Source organism: Neolamprologus brichardi, chromosome 9 (genome assembly GCF_056152115.1).
Source record: "Neolamprologus brichardi isolate AB-2024 chromosome 9, ASM5615211v1, whole genome shotgun sequence".
Taxonomy (NCBI): domain Eukaryota; kingdom Metazoa; phylum Chordata; class Actinopteri; order Cichliformes; family Cichlidae; genus Neolamprologus; species Neolamprologus brichardi.
This window is the reverse complement of record NC_142112.1, coordinates 33422386-33434411: the sequence shown is the minus strand read 5'-3', so window position 1 is coordinate 33434411 and position 12026 is coordinate 33422386. Positions and strand designations below refer to the sequence as shown.

Genomic DNA, 12026 nt, shown 5'->3' with positions numbered 1-12026 from the left:
CTAACGTTAGCAGTGCAGCTGTGCAGAATTGCTCCACATAGACATTGTTCCAACTGAGTGTTTAAATATCAGTAAAAATCTGGTTCATGCTTCTGCTATGTTTATTTTCCAACTCGCTGTTAATTTCCTCTCACAGAAAGATGGCGGGGAGCTCGTTTCTGTTGGATATCCCTCTGTTAGTCGCCAGTGGCATTATAAAAACTTAGAAGCAGCAGTTTACTGGTGTAAAACTTCCATTAAATATAAATATCTAGCTGACTAGTATTTAGCAATATTTAATCGTCTAGTTGACTAGCGAGCTTTAAAACAAACGGCAGCCATGTTTACATGGAAACAAGTAACCAGATCAAAAGCCTGACCAAAAAAAAGCTTAATGTAAACACCTGATCAGACTCGTTTGGAACGAAATTTCTGTCTGATTAAGACAGGTGGTTTATACAAATCATTAATTAGATTGGATGTAAAGACGCCTTTGTATGTTTGATGTGAAATTATTGTGGTTTTTCTGGCAAGTTAGACATTTGTATTGTACAATAACACATGTAATTTTATTGTATTGTAACTATTTGATGTATCTTCTGGGTCTAAAAGGTTAGGGCAATCCAGAAGAGCCATAAATCTGCTTGCTTTCTAATGACTAGCAGGTACAGCCACTGCAAAAGGTTATTTTGGTTTACAGAAATCTTGGGAAAAATGGTCCTTGGGCTCCACTGATCCCTGGTCTCAGTAAACGCCAAAGCAACGTGTCTAGTGTCCTTGGTTTCTCAGTCAGATCTATCAAACATGTTCAGATTGACGCTTTACAGCTGGATTTGCCAAGTGATGTGTGATATTGGGATAAAATAAGATTTCATGTTAAAATTTGTTTTCATTTTTTTTTTTTTTTTTAAATCCACCATGTATGAGTGACTGAGCTTTGTGCCGGATGATGCCAGTCAGCCTTCCCTTCCGTCCTTCATCATTAGTCCACTGCTCCACATTTTGAGTCAGGTCTTTCTGTGCTGCAGCTATTTAACGGTAATAAAGATGTACTGTCTTTGGATTCCCCAGTGCTCACTCTGTTCAGCTCTGCCAGCGAACCTGTCCTCGTAGCCAGATTTATGTGCTTGGCAGTCATTCCTCGGATCATTGTTGGACATAAAACAAGCCATGGGTGGAGGGGTTGGAGGTGGAGAGGATGTTCAAATGAATAACTTTCATTTCTTTTCTTTCATTCTCACCCAGAAAGGAGTCCTTCCTGAGATTAGATGTCACACATGTGATTGGTTTTGGTATTAATAGACTAGTCTGTCATATATGCTGATATTATGTACTGCTTTTTATGCAGTCAACAACAGGAAGGGAACATTTATGAGAATTTCACACATGCTCTCCAGAAGACGAAGCAAAGCAGTGAAGTCTGCAGCAGCAATCCTACACCGTCCATCTACCTGGACTCTAATGTGTCTTTACTGCTGCCAGGAAGCACTACAGTGACTTTAATCCCTCTTTTCCTTTTTTCCCCTCTACCTGTTTTTAAGTCTGAGTCAGCGCTCAAACAGAATGACAAACTGGGCCCAGCCGCCTTCCCTTCTGCTGCATTAGGCGTCTGAGTGGCTGTGGATCACCATGGTGGGTGGCGAGGCTTTGCCCAGCACCTTGCCGATGGGGAGGTTGATGGTTGCATGTGGAGCAGCATGAAATGACCCTTTTGATGCACACACTTTAAACACACATAAACATAGAGCTTAGTGTGGCTGTGGGTCAAGATGTTATATTTTTCTTGTTTTAAACATTTAAATATGCAGGTTTTAGTTGATTGAAAGCAAAATCCTGAAGCGTTGTTTTGATTCAAAGATTTTTGCAGAATATGTTCATTTTTATGAACATGTTAAGATTGTTAAATAGACAAGTATGCATTTTTGCAAGTCTTTAACGTTGACTCCTTAAGGTGGTAGAAAAGATCCTTTTAAGGGTTTTGGTGGCTATTGTAGGGCTGTGCGATATGACAAAAATCCCATATACCAATATAAGACATATACATAGCCCGTCCTTTAGGAATAAGGTCCTCGATTTGTTTTGACTGGTCTTTCTGTCTCAACAGGATCTTCAGCTTTATTGTGAAAGGTTTATGTGGAAAATAAATAAGCGGACGCTGGGTGTACCATCGTTGTTGCTAATGACAAAGCGTAAAAACAGCCGTTTGTCCGTCCGTAGTGTGGTCATTTTAAATATAAGCGAAAGGGGGAACTTTAAGAAATTAACATAGCTACTACAGTGACTAGAGGTGGGAATCACCATACATCCCACAATATGATATTATCACAATACTTAACGCACGATACGATATTATTGCAATTTTTTCCCCCCACCCCTAACAGTGACCGTCAAAGCGATGAAAAATTATAGCTGCAAACAGTTTATTTTGCGACACCATCAAACAAACAATAGCGTAAAATGAAACGGTCAACGTCTTTATATTCGTCCGATATATATCGTTATATCAAACAGCTCTGGGCTATTGGTAAAAAAAATAATGGAAGTTGCATGTTGCTGTTTTTTATTAACATATGAATGCTATGCTTGCATGGTTTTTCTTCAAAGATGATTTTCTGTTTTGTAAATCTATATACACTCACCAACCACCTCATTAGCTGCATCTTGCTAGTACCTTGTTGGACTTCCCCTTTGCCTTGAGTGCTGCCTTAAATCTTCACAGGATAGATTGAACAAATTGCTGGAAACGTTCCTTGGAGGTTTTGATACATGATAGCGTCACACAGTCACGCATGATGAAGATCTCCCATTGCACCACATTCCAAAGCGGCTCTATTGGATTGAGATCTGGTAACTGTGGAGGCCATTTGAGAACAGTGTTATCATGTTCAAGAAACCAGTTTAAGATGATCTGCTCACAAATCACTTATTGAGTTATCTATGTTGGTGTTATTTTGAGCTTAATAAGGACACATCAGCTGGAAGTGGTATATTATTTATTTAGGTTCCCATCAAGGAAAAACTCTGCCAGCGTGAAACGACTTAATCAAAGGTTCGTTAATGAATTTCCCTGAATCTTTCTAAAGGTCATGCTGGTGATCTGCAGCTGTGCGTGGCTCAACAGTAGGTTTGAAAGACAGGATGACAAGTCATTTAAAGAGCAGGAAAGAGTGGCTAAAGATGATCGACCAGCTGCTTTGAAGGCAGTGGATCTATATTCTAGTCTTTTTTTTTTTTTTTTGTACAGCTTTTAAACATTCAGACAGCGTTGCTCTTGCTGCTGTGAGAGATGTGTATCATTTGCGCTTTCTGGGAAACATCGTGGTTTATTTGCTGCAAGTCTTTGATGAGCTGTAATAAATTATTCTTTTTTTAACAGACAAATTGAACACTGTGTTTGAAGCGCACTTCAAATCCAGATCAAATCCAACTGGAGCCCATCAGTGGCTTTTAGGTAAAAAGGAAAAAAGTACTCCTACTATGCATATATTATTTTAAAAGCCTGTTGTATTGGAAGTAAACCAAACAATGAAAGCAGGCATGTCAAGCGCATCAGGTGTCTCTTCTCTTTCGGCTCCAAACCCTCATTTGTCTTTGCCTTAATGGGACAGCCGATTGTTTTCCTCCTTGTGAGCATGTTTCCACACAATTTGAATTAATTGGATTGTAAATTGATCCTACTTTGGAGCCAAAACCCTGGAAGCCATAGCTTTGGCTGCGTACAACGGTTTAATCTGAATACTAAATGTTATTAAAAGCCTCCCCTGCTTCGCCCGTGTAGGACAGTGTGTACCTGGTAATGAGAAAAAAGCCCAGAGGGCTTATTGCATTCATTGTGCAACAGCATGGTATAATTCAGTAATTAATTGCCTTAGTGCCTGCATGTTGCCGTAATGTTTTCAAGATAAACACTATGACGTAGTTCCCATTAAATGGCTCTTGTGGCTCATGCTAACTTTGCATTTACCACCTCTGCTTGGAAGTATCCCTAGATGGTGACCTCATATGCAGGCAGCAAAATGGCCATCCCAGGCAGCTAATATATGTATTTACTTTGGATCTGTCAGAATGGCAAATATACACATGTAAAAACCAGCTTTCTAGAAAGATAGTTTTTGGAACCTTTTTGTGACAACCAATTCAGAGGCATGTTGGTACCGTTTACAGAAAGGCAATGAGAGCTCAGAAACACAGATAACTTTATTTAAAAAGGAAAAAAAAACAACCATGTTAAGTTAAACTTTGTACATTTTGGCCAACCAAGTGGTTTCACAGCTGCTAATCAAACAAGTTATTAAGTTGGTTACGTCATACAAGTTGGCCGAGGTGGTCAGTGAGAGAATGCTCATTTGTTACAACGATAAATGAAAGCAGTTGTTTACTTGCCAATGCTAGCTTTGTTTCACACAAAGCACAGAAGGTAACTGATCTGAGAGCAGTGAAAGCAGAGCCAGCAGTGGCTTAGCTAGCATGCTAATCTCCGACAGTCTCCCGTCACAGACCAGAGGTTTGTCCACACTTCACATGTGCAATCAAGCTTTATTAATAGCAGATGGAGACAGAAGTCCATGAAATTTTAGTAGTTCTGTAATCAAGTTTGCTTCCAGAAACAATATCCAACTGCAATCACAAGATGGCAGAGATCTAAAGGATAGATGCAATGAGGGATGAGAGAAGCTTTATGACAGAATACTGTTTGAGATGAAAAAAGATTTCTTTCACTTAATTTAGGCCTATTTATTTAGAGTCCACTGCACAAGCACTTCCTGCCTTGCTTGCTCTGATAGAATGTCAACGTTCAAATCTTTATAACACAGGTGGAGTTTTGCAAAGTTAGCATAATCAGTGAAGTTATAATCGCACAGTGTTGAAAAATCTCGGTTGAAATAAAGTTGCAATATACTTAAAACAGAGAATTTGGTGCTTTACTTTGTCTTTTTTATTGGTTGAATCAGAATTGTGTAAAACAGACTGTGTAATATATGGATGTCCACACCTCTACACCACACATCAGTTAAACGTGTTTTGCAGTTTCACTGCTGCCGTGTACATATCTCCTAGTTAGCTAAGCAACAGATGCATAAAATTCTAGAATTCCAGCCAAGGTAGTATAAAAAGAGGGATGTTACCACTTTTTGATGAGAGGCGATTAGATAAGGAGTATATCCTGCTGACTGACACCATGGACTTTACTGACCTAGGTGTTGAGGACCATTTTCTCACAAACATCTATAGGGCCGAAGTCCTTTTGCAACCACAGTTATTGGCCCCTGGTAGCTTCACTTTAAAGACCTTTATACTATCTGTGGTCGGGAGACTAGTCATTGAAAGCAGCCAAGCAACAACTCCAGCAATGAAATGGATAAGCTATTAAAAACAAACCAAAAAACAACAACTCTATAGAGTTATCCTAAAAAGAGTAACACTGTATCAATCTCTGTATTTATGTTTAAGTTTTCCCATGAATTAAGGAGGACATAAGGTACAGACACACAAATATTCATACATACATATACTACAATGATGATATGATACGATTATATGGAAGTAGAATAACTCGTCTACTAATCGGAAGGTTATTTGTTCGATCTCCCTCCAGTCTCCATGCCAATAGGCGATGGAGATTACCGAATTTCCCAGAGGAACCCACCCGAGGGATTAATAAAGTTTTATCTTATCTTATCTCAATAATTCTTGGGCAACAAATCAACCCCAAGCTGAATGCTTGTAAATGTTAGATAAAAAGAACTTGAACATAGAAAAAAGTGCTTGGATGAATGGATGAATGTGGCATGTTGTACAAAGTTCTTTGAGTGCTCAGGTAGAGTCGAAAAGCGCTACATAACAACATGTCCACTTAACCTTTATAGTAGGATGTACTGTTTTTAATGTTGGGCAGTCACCTGAAGGTGCCACATGTTTTATTATCTTAACATCCCTTAAAGACCTTATTATCCTTGGTGAGCAGGTTTTTCCTGTGTACACTGTACATGTACTTATTAATATTCTGCTCCCAGTAGTAAGAGCTCAGTGTGATGTTTGCATTATACGAGGAGCTCATTGACCTTAATTTGCATGCATCCATGATTGATGGTATTTACCTGCCTTTTTATGAATGGCCTTTTTATAGCTGGTGCTCTCCACGAGAGCATGGATGAAGTGTGGCCTGAAAGATGAAAGATTTTTTCCCCTCCTTTCTGTCTTGCACTTTTCTTAAGATCACATTTAGCTGTTTAAGAAAGAACAATGAGAAAAAGGACTTAAATGTGTCTGGTCTGCTTTAGCTCATTTTCTTTTCTTCTAAATTCTCTGTAAAGCTTGTGTTTGTTTACTTTTGAAAGCTCTCTTTCCAAGAGAGTGAAGTTCTTCTATCAAAAACACATTTCATTTCATTTTAAACCCCTCCCCTCACAGACACACACGCGGCATCTTATTTTGCTCCACCGGTGGCAGAATTTTAATTCTCTCCTTGCAAAACCTCATCGCCTATTGTGCTTCACTATTCAGAGTACAGCGCTGCTTCTTCTCATCTCGCCAGCTCTGCTTACACAGCCAAAGCTCGAAGGAGCGAAAGACGCTCCCCACAATGTAGATGACAGGATAAAGGGAGAAGGAGACGGAGAATGAATGGGGAAGGGGAGCGAAAAGAATGGAGAGAGTGATAGAACGAGAAGCGAAAAGGCCAGGGAGGGAGGAGAAGCCATGTCTCCTTTGTCTTGACATTTCTCTGCGTCTCTCCTCTGGGAATGAACACCTCGATATAAATGTTCCACACATAAGATTGAGTGGGATAGGAGGAAGAGGAGGAGGGCTTGTTTGATGTGCATTAGTTATTACAGAGTCTGCGTATAATTTGGTTTGGGGTTGATGTAATTAAAGGGTTCGGGCCTCAGCAGTTTTCCTCAGACTAATTTGTTTAGGAAGTGCTGATTCCCCCACCGGCCGCCGGTGACGATAGAGCGACTCTGCTGCAGCTGTTGCTGGTGGTCATGGCAACAGGAGGGCCCACAGGTGTCCATATTGATATCTCTGTCGAGCTAGCTGCCTCCTCAGCGGGACTGCATTCACATTCAGCACTTTGCAGCTGGTGCTGTTAATCCACACAGTGGCTGGAAAGGACATCCACCTGCTAAATTCTCTAAGAGATGAGGTGGTATTTAGAGGGCGGTACTCATTTACACCTGGGAAAAGGTTGTATCCCACTAATAAAATTATATTAACTGACTATAAAAACTGAAAGGAAATCATGCTAATTAGTGAGCCTTAATCCAGCACACTTGTCTGAATTGCTTTCCAGACGGTTAGCTGTGTAGCTCCTGAACAAGCAGCAGCAATTAGACCTGAACCTACCAGAAACTGCAGTTCCTCTAGTGGCCACTTGAGGCTGGCCCCAAAAGTGAGTCAATCCCCAGAGGCATTTAGACAAAGCATGTTACAAAAAACAGTTTTTCGATAGTTTCCCTCTTCATGATCACTCTGATCTTGATACTGGAGGTAGGGACGTGGTGTATTTGACTGACTGGTATCTGCTCACTAATCTGTGGACCTCTTTTAATGGATTATCTGACTGATTTTGTGGTTGGTTTGTGTGATACACACCATCCTAAATGTTTGTGCTTCAGTTTTGATGTGTGAAATTCTCATATTTTATTGGTCTGTTACTAATTTGCAGGTGTCCCTGTCTGTTCTTTGTACCTGTGCAATTCATAGTAGTTTACCTTCTCACACAAAGGGTGACAGCCTGGTGGCTATGTTGTCTTTTATATACAGTCTATGCTCCTGAAGCAGATTATATAAAAAAAAAAAAAAAATGGCACTAAGATGATTTTTTTTGTTTCTTTGTTTTTCAGAAAAAATAAACACAGGAGTCCAACGACGCTGGTGAGTGAAGTTTATTTAAGTAGAATTAGATTCGTGCCCTTGTGTTTTTAACTTTTAGTAATTGTTAATGAACGTTTTGCATTTCAGATGTGAACTTATGAGGTGTAAAATGCAGCGTGCTAAAAAAACCTTTGAGAAACAGGGATGATTTCTGCTTATTTCATAGTAACCTTTAGGTTCTATTAATTTCACTGGACTACTTTTTATATTAAAAAGTATTTTATTTTATTCCTAATTCTTTCATTGACTTTCAGTGATGGTTCCCATTAGTTTGTACCTTTTGGTTTTCATTATTATCTTTTTCTTGATGCACGCTCAATCATCCAGGTAAGTAAATCCTAAAACGTTGATTCTGTTCATCTGGACGTTTTCAGTAGAAACGTTTTGTCGCTCATCCAAGTGACTTCTTCAGTTTCAGCTGACTGCAGGTTTCCCCAAATCTTATAAACAGTACATTTGCAGAATGACTGAAAGCAGCCCAATTAAAGAACAAAGGGCTGTGAGGTCAGTTTTTTTGATCATTAATATGGAAATTGTCCACTCCGCAATCAAATGAAAGACTTAAAATTGCACATGAATGGACAGGTATGTGTGACGTCAGAGAGGAATGTTGCCTCTTTTAAGTTTGAAATGGGAACCGTTTTGAAATGATAAAAATGGCACATCTGAAAACATCATTGCATTAGTTTAGTGTCTGAGATAGGAAAAGTTTGATTTCAGGTGTCAAAGCCAAGTCAGATTGGCAGATACTGCCAATGTGTTAATTCTCAAAAACCACAAATTGCACTCCCGATGAACTTGTCTAGCTATCTGAAAAAATTTACATTGCAGCTGGTCTTTAAGGGAAGTTAAAGACCAGCTGGTCCTCACTGGCCATGAGGACCATTCACAGAGAGTTGGGGAATTTGTGATGGCGATACTCAAAATAAACAAATAATAAATAAAATAAAAACATTTATTCACTGCGAAAAAAAAAAAATCTCAATTTTGGTTTCATTATTACACTTCAGCTGTCACATGACAGCTGGGATAGGCTCCAGCGCCCCCCGCGACCCTGAAAAGGATAAGCGGAAGCGAATGGATGGATATTACACTTTAAGTTTAATAAACAGGCAAGTTGCACTGAGATGATGCAACGCTTGCACAGCACATGGACATTGCATAGACTTGTCTGAATAACAAGTGCTGAATTTTGTAATATAATCTGCCGTGCTACAAGCATGACACACCCACAGAGTAAAGGCAGGAGGGCCACCCCAAAGTAGATTTCCAAAGAGTCTGAGGGAGGGAGATTTGAAGAAACAGGAAAACGGCTCGTTTCTGACAGAAGATGAGATGATGAGCTGCACAAAGAGCTAAAATTTCACTTTCAAAAAGAGTTCTCATCCAATATTGTGTCATGTATAAACTGCATGCTGGTACCTGATATGACTGCAAAAATGACTGATTGCACAAAAAGTTAATTTGCCTTTTTATGATGTTTTTCTGTGGAAAAATCTAACGAGCTAATCAACCTTAATCACAAATGAAGCTGATGAGACGTGTCATTCATTTTTTAACTACAACAACATGGGTTCCCTCCAAATAAAAATCTGGCGCGTGTTACAGTACAAACGCATCCTTGCTCGCAGGAAAGGATGAGTTGGATTTGAGAAGTTGTGAGTGCTGGCAGGGTTTTGGGTTTGTGCGAGTGTGATGCTTGTGGTTTTCTTTGATTTAAAGCCTCACAGTCTGGCGGGGACAGCTGAAGTAAGCGTGCTGTGTTCACGTGCACTTGATGTCACCTTGCAGGATTTCTCTGGGCATTAAAGTTGACTCATACTGGAGTCGGGAGCTGCGGGCATGTGAAGTTCAGCTACAGAGATGATGATGAGTCTCAATTCAGCCTGAAATGAAAATGCAACTTTTGGAGACGTGAACTCAGTTTCTCTGTGAAAGCATCTTCATACTCATGCAACTACATGATTCTTACTAGACACTGTGGTTATATCTTAAAATTGCTGCCATTATTTCTTATAATTTTACCATTTTGCACTAATACGTTCTTCAGTTCTGCTATGGCAGACTGCAGCTTTTGGGATTGGTTTTCTCTGCGAGGTATTTGATGAAAGCAAAGCTTTGCCTACATCTCGAGGCCTAAACTCGGCAGGTTGAGAACCGATCCCGCTGCTCTGCTTCCTGCCGATGATAATCTGTCCACTCCTCGGGTGGCCTGAATGAAAGCAGGAGCTGGCTGACAGATCAAACAAACCACCTTCTTGCTTTCCTGCTTGATTTTTCTGGGAAAATAAATAGTTTTCAGCTTTGCTGACAAAGAAAATCACAGGTGGAAAACAGATGCTAACTATGTGCAGGTGGAGTTTTCATTTTGTGAGCTGCAGGTCTGATAATCACTCAATCTGTAAGTGGTACTGATAAATTCTCAAGTCCTCTCAGGAAATATTTAGATGGACTTGCTGTTTTTGAAATCCCGGAGGCATCCACGGATGTCCATACGTCGCCTCCCCTGATTGTTTACTCCGTGCTGGACCAGGCAGGTGTTTCATGTATAAATTATGCCCATTAGCTCTAACTAAATCGAACACTGGAAGCAAAGAATAAAAGATGTTTCCAGCCTTCTCTAATTCAAATGGCTTTGTAGATTTACTCTGTTCAGTCATGCATTTAGTGAATCTCCTCTCAGTGCAGAGAAAGCTGGCTCACCCGTAATAATCTTTTGTTGGCCAACTGTGTTTTTAAGGCCACCAAGCTGCTAACCATGAGTGCACCATTAGTACTCATGGTTAATTCTCTTTTAATGCCATCTGGAGCAACCAGTTAAACTGAATGAGCTGAAATCTGTGTGAGTTTCACAATTAAAGTATGGAAACACCAGGTGATAGAAAAACATCATTAATAATCCACAAGGATCCACTCCAGGAGAGTGGGGTTTAACTCCCAATGCTTATGCTTTCGTCTAATTTGTTGTTAGATTATTTTTGTGGTAAAGTGGACTTTGTTACAATGTTAATCACATTAAAAACTCTTTTCTGAGATACCAGCTGACGAGTCCAAACTCATGGAATATACTGCGTGCCTGCATCCCTGAAAAGAAATGCAGTGTTTCCTGCACAAAGATTTTTTTCAAATTTAAATGTAACAATAATAAGTTGTGATAATCCTAAAAACTAACTACACCTCAACAGCTCTCTTAAGATCTTGCCACATCATTTAAACCAGCTTAATATCTGGCTTTGACGGGATCATTGCAACACCTCAATTCTTGGTTGACTCAGTCACTGCAATGTGTCCGGGTCCTGTGGCTGCAAAACGGGCCCAAATCATCACCCCTCAGCCACAGCGCTGACAGCTGGTGTGCGGTGTTTCAACTGACAGGATGTGGATGGTGATGCTGTCCACTATCACCCAACATCTTCACTTTGGTCTTGCCTGTCCAAAGGACATTGTTGAAGAAGTCTTCCTTTCTTACATGTCTGTATTTTTGGCTGTGTGAAAAGAAATGCAGTGTTTCCTACACAGATTTTACATGGTATGACTCCACAGGTATATTTGGTGATGCATTTTAGGTTTAGGGGTGGCTGTAGCTCAGGTGGCAGAGCAGGTCAGCCACTAATCAGAAGGTCGGTGGTTCGATCCCAGGCTGCCTCCTGGCTGCATGCCAAATATCCTTGGGCAAGATACTAACCCCATGTTTGCCTACTGGTGGTGGTCAGAGGGCCCGGTGGCGCCTGTGTCCGGCAGCCTCGCCTCTGTCAGTGCGCCCCAGTGTGGCTACAATGTAGCGTGAATGTGTGTGTGAATGGGTGAATGACTGAATGTAGTGTGAAACGCTTTGGGGTCCTTAGGGACTAGAAAAGCGCTATCTATACAAATGCAGGCCAATTACCATTTAGTTTAAAAGGTTTAGTCGCTGCTAACCAGCAAGCCTTCGCTGTTCGTCTATTTTGCTACTGTAGGAAGACTCACTGGAGATGCCATCAGCTGGCTCTCCAGTGAGTCTCGTGTCACGTGGCTTGAGCCTTCACGGCCTGCTGCAACATGGTTGAAGTTTCAAATAATGAGGTAAGCCTATGTAGATGTAATCCCTAAAGCTTTGGCTTCACACATTTTTTTTTTTACATTTTTTTATGATGTCAAGGACGGAATAGGATTTCTTTGGACTGTAAAGC

General features: G+C 40.4%; 1 protein-coding gene across 1 annotated transcript in view; it reads left to right on the top strand.

The window, feature by feature from the left end:
- The window catches only part of rnf152 (ring finger protein 152), a 62256-nt gene that overhangs the window by 15290 nt on the left and 34940 nt on the right, over positions 1–12026 (top strand). Inside the window, exon 2 of the mRNA XM_006799196.3 lies at positions 7827–7857. The gene's annotated coding sequence lies outside the window, so the exon portion shown is untranslated. The remainder of the gene's footprint in view (positions 1–7826; positions 7858–12026) is intronic.